Genomic DNA, 5,298 nt, shown 5'->3' with positions numbered 1-5,298 from the left:
TGTACTGTCTCTGAGTTTCCCTTGCACCGAGCATTAGCTCATATACCTCTAGAGTGAAACCTTCTACGGTCAAGCTGTTCTGGCCAGCTAACCCATAAAGGTATTCACCAGGGGTCACCCCCCCCCCCTCCCCCCTCATTCATAAGTGTCCTCTCTCTACATCTGTCTCCGAGGCCTCTGGAGTCCCTCTCCACCTGTGAGAGCACGTTCCCCCTGTAGCATGTCTCTGGACCTCCTGGGAGCTTTGACGGAGAGAGAAGGGTCAGGGTTGACCCCATTACTCCTGATGTCCGCCTGACAGGACAGACACACTAATGGTGGTCAGTGAGTGTAGGTCAGGGTGACGGGGCCACCTGAGGGAGCGGAGGGGTCACCGTGGGGAGTTTCAAAGCAAACAGTGCAAGTGAACATCTGGAACATTACTGTACAGTGAAATAATAATTTGTTTATTTGTTATACAACTTTGTTATGCTCGTTGCATGGACGTGCAATGTTTTTGCCTGTGATTGTAATAGCAAAGGGTTGATGTGAGGTAACGCGCCCATATTCTAGTCTTCCAGAATCATCTTTTGCTGTATTGGTAGGCCACACACACAGGTGGGTTGGAGAGGCTGCGGGACCCATTGTCTGACTCTCACAGATGTCCAGACGGGGCCTGCCAAAATCTCAGTGACAGCCGGCCGCAGACGGCCCGGGGCAACCACACATGACGGTCCTTTAAAAAAAAAGCACTTGCGCTGAAACAACCCTCGCAGCGGAAGCAGTGTTTTTCAAATCGCAAAAGTACAGCGAAGAAGGAGGACACTTTTAAGGGATAAAGAGGAGAAAGAAGACAAAAAAAAAAAGAACATCCATTCAGTGACATTTTAGCTAATCTGTTCTAGCTGGTGGCCGGGTGTAGTTTGAGGGACTCTAACCCGAGGTGAAGATTGGCTTTTGCACATATGTAACCTGTCAAAATGAATCGAGACGACAACCCTGATTCCATCTCCGTGACATGATACCTTGGGCTAGTGGCCTTTTTTCCTCTTACCAGCTGGGGACCTGGATACCGGACACTTCAACCCTCTGGTGTCACCGAGATGCACAGGTCTCCATCAGGGAACCACTGGCCTTTAATCAGCCACAGTTTGACTGGGGAGATGCCGCTTCTGCCTCCCTGCACACTGGCTGAAAGCCTCTGTGCTGGAGCTTGTGCACACAGCGCAATGTGGGAACCCGTCCAGATGAATTTGTCCGTCCCCCCCCCCCCCCCCCCACCGCGCTACCAGTGCGACTTTTAGTGCGCTGGAATACTGACATAGATCTAGTGGTCTGTGAGTAACGGATGTTGTGTAGCATATGACACCTGTCATCTCCTCTTAACGTGTCTGCTGTTAAATGTCATCCTCGGCACGTGATGTCCTAATTCAGGATGCCTCAGTGACCTCAGGAAGGATTTGCCATAGACTCTCCTTTGAAATCTACAATCAACTCAACAGTTGCCAATCTACCAGTATATGCTATTGACTGAATACAACTGACTGGATTGTACTGTGTTCACATTAACATTAACCATTCAGCTTCACTTCGAACAAAGTAACATTAAGAGGTTAGTATGGTAAATCAGAGTATCTGCCTTAACTGTTACAGGCATTATGAATCAAAAGATCATAGCAATACATGATAAACTTTCACATTTGGTAGCAAGTAATTATCCATATCTCCCCAAAGTGCATTTTGTCATGTTGATTATAGGGAGGATGTTATGGACTAGTGGCAGTTGAGACCAGTGCATGTTCATTTAAACATTCACATTTCACATTGAATTTAAAGAAAACACAAAACATTATGTGCCCATTCTACGTAGACTATATTTCTTCCAGGTATGTTGAATGCTGTATGTCACTTTCACTCTGATGAGAATGACTCTCTGATGTCTCCCCCTGTCTTGGCTCCGTCTCCTGAGTGCCCTGACATTTCTCCAGGTGACTCTTCTTGACTTGCTGACATGGGGACTTGGCGGGGGTTCAGCGGCGAGGCTGGAGATTCACCGGGGGCTTTGGTCCGCGGCTGGAAGAGGCGCACAGGTAAAGGTCGGCATCAACGGCGCTTGTAAGCGTAGAGGTAACTTGACAGGACCCGTACAGCGTTGTCAGTCTGCGCTGGCACATTAGAGTAGACGGATGTTTTTTTTTTTCTTTGTCGTTGTTATCGTCGCTGTAGTCTTCAGAATCATCCATGTCGGGATGAATATCTATCTATATAAGTCAGTAATCACCTAGAAAAACAAACATTTATTTGAAGAGATTCAATTGGACATACATGTGCGACACCCGCTAAGAGTTCTCATTTGTCAGTTTCTCATTTGTCAATTTATACAGAGAGCCTCTTTCATAATGGTTAAAAAATAGGATTAAAATGTCCTCAGTAAACATCTTGTGGTTTCATGAAGTACAGTACAAACCTCGATTGCCATTTAATTCAGCACAATGACACGCCACATTTAAAGACATGTAGGCTGGTATAGCTGATTCTCCCCTGTCTAAACTCTCAATTTGCTGCCCAAGCATTTCCACTAAAGCAGCACGAGTGCACAAGTCCCAGACCGCGAGGACAAGAGCTGCGACTGGCCAAACGTTTCCATGCCTTCATCCTCAAGCCAGCAGCCCCATGCCGCTCAGAGCCGCGGGGTGGCAATAATCACTGACACGACTGCTGGCAGGCTTGACCCGGGGCAGCTGCGCAGGCGGGCGGGGGGGCGGGGGGTGAGGGGTGGGGGGGCGCGCTTCTTCAAACGCCACAATCACATGTCTCTGCCCACTCTTGCGTCCACCGCTCTCGTTAACACGACCACTTGCTCAGATATGGTTTTGGCCGGTGCATGCGTCGCAACGCTGATGAGGAGCCGCCAAGTTAGTAAAACTTTCATGACAGGAAGTCTTTGGCATCGCTCTCCCTGACTCATGGGGAAGAGTCACTGGGATATATGGCCAAGCTGCCGTGCTCAGATCCCTGAATAAATCAGGAGATAGGAATGGGTACTTTGAGTATAGCTTGTGGGTTGGTGGTGCTGGGTCGACCTTGGCCTGATTTCTGCCCACAGGGTTCATTTGCAGGCTTAGATGATCATGCTGTGTGCACAAATCACTGAGCCATTGACCCAGTCATAACTCATGTTAGCCTAATCATTTCACTATGGCCGTGTTTTGTTTACAGAATGTATCTATATGACTCTTTAATGCAGACATTATGCTTTCTGTAGGTTCAGTGATAATGATTGAATCAAAAGCTTGAATTACATTGTTTTGGTAGACACATAGTAGGTTGTCTCCAATGTTGCATAAATTCCAGTGTTAACATAACATGATGATACTGTTTCATTATGTATGAGACCACTTACTGTAAATTGCTTTCATGACCACACATCCATATTATATTATCAGAGTACAATATTTTCTGGAAGAAAAAAGCAAGTACCCTGGGCTTGAGGGGGATTGTGATTGTGTATCAGTGATCTCAGGATAACATGGGATTGCATTGGCCTCTCTGTTCTTTCCTTAATGCACATGTAAGACCAAAATGATCTGAGCTCATCTTACTAGAGATCAAACTGGAATAATCCCAGGATAATGTCAAAATCTCTGGTGTGGCAATCTGAATGAAACAAACTGAGACTAACTTCTAGTACACTGAATGTTCCTCACACACTTGTGATTCAGCTTCAGATGTGTTTGAGACATTTGATCACATAATCAAATCAGATCCTTGTGAACTAAATGGCTTCTAACATTATGTTGTTTTTCATTACAACCAGGCTCAGTTCCTGTGTTTGCGTCAACATCCGTAACACATGTAATGAATCCGGACAAAGGACCTAATCCTCTCAAGGACCCCCTCTAAGCTGATAAGTGTATTGCATCTCGGTGGTAAGACTGTAAAGACATGGCATTGAAATGTAACTTTGCCAGGACTCCGGCACTTTAAAGGACAGATTGGTCCACACACGACCTCCTGGAGTGTCCTGAGCTCCTTAGGCCGCTTGTCAGATGCTACAGTAGGCTTACGTTCCATCAGCACCTTCTTGCTCCCGTGGGTTTGTTGCGGAGATATTGGGACCTAAGAGGAGGAGGAGGAGGAGGAGGAGGAGGAGGAAGAGGCTAATGATCCAAGTGTATGGGTGTTTTCTGTGTGCAGTCTTCTGCGCTGATAAAAGACATGCACGATCAGTGCCAGCACTGACAGTATTGCAATAATACAAAAGATAGAGAGGACAAATATGAATGTTTTTTTTTAGCAACATCTTCATTGGTTTTAGCAGCTTTGTGTGTGAGGCTTCCATACATCTTGATTACATTTTGACAGGTACATGAAAGTCAACAAAGTCAAATAAGCAGCACAGTCAAATATAAACATAAAAACGGAAGCTTTAGCTTTGGCTTTCGGTCAGTCAGCATGACCGCATGCGTCACGGTTTACAGTACAAATTCCCTTTAGGGAATTGTCTGTTATTTTGCTATTAATCTGTTGTCCTCCACAACAGGATGACCTGAGTTGACAAAGCAAGTGTTGATTTTAGAGAATGAATTTGCAATGAGGCGACATGTTAATCAACAGCATAGGAAACTGTGTTGAGCTAATGAATAGAGGTATATCCTAACTGGGTGGTCTGGGGCTCTATAGACGCCCACACTGTTGCAATGTGTCAAAACATGCAGACCAAGAGCTACTCAGAGAATGGGGTGCCTCCTATTTAGGGCCAACAAGGCTTCCTCAGGCAAATAATTAGCTGTTGACAGACATCTAGTAAAGCACATACACACCCACCCACATACACACACACGCACGCACGCACGCACGCACGCACACACACACACACACACACACACACACACACACGCACACGCACACACCCACACGCACACACCCACACTCACACGCTTATTCTAAAAACGGTATAAAAAAAAAGGCCGGTGAGTATCCTTCATTTCTAGTTTATTGTGACTCTAGGAGCATTAAGCACCCAGCTGAGAATGTGCTAAGGTGATGAACATTTCAGTCTGGTTGTTTACAGTTAGTGGTGCCGTGTGGATGATGAATAAATAGTCAGGAGTAAGGAAATCAAGGAAAATGCAGTTCAGTCGCCTCAAATGACTAGAATGTGGTGATAGCTCATCCTGTTTTTCCAGCTTTCCCTAATGTGTCTGTATGAAAGTGGCAGATTGCACAACATGTTCCTCTTCCTGCCACATACAACAACTCTGGTCAAAGATGTGACAAAGGTGCAGTTCTCAGAAGAGCGCATTCGTTTGTGATGAG

This window comes from Sardina pilchardus, chromosome 5 (assembly GCF_963854185.1).
Source record: "Sardina pilchardus chromosome 5, fSarPil1.1, whole genome shotgun sequence".
Lineage (NCBI taxonomy): Eukaryota > Metazoa > Chordata > Actinopteri > Clupeiformes > Clupeidae > Sardina > Sardina pilchardus.
This window is presented reverse-complemented; position numbering follows the sequence as displayed.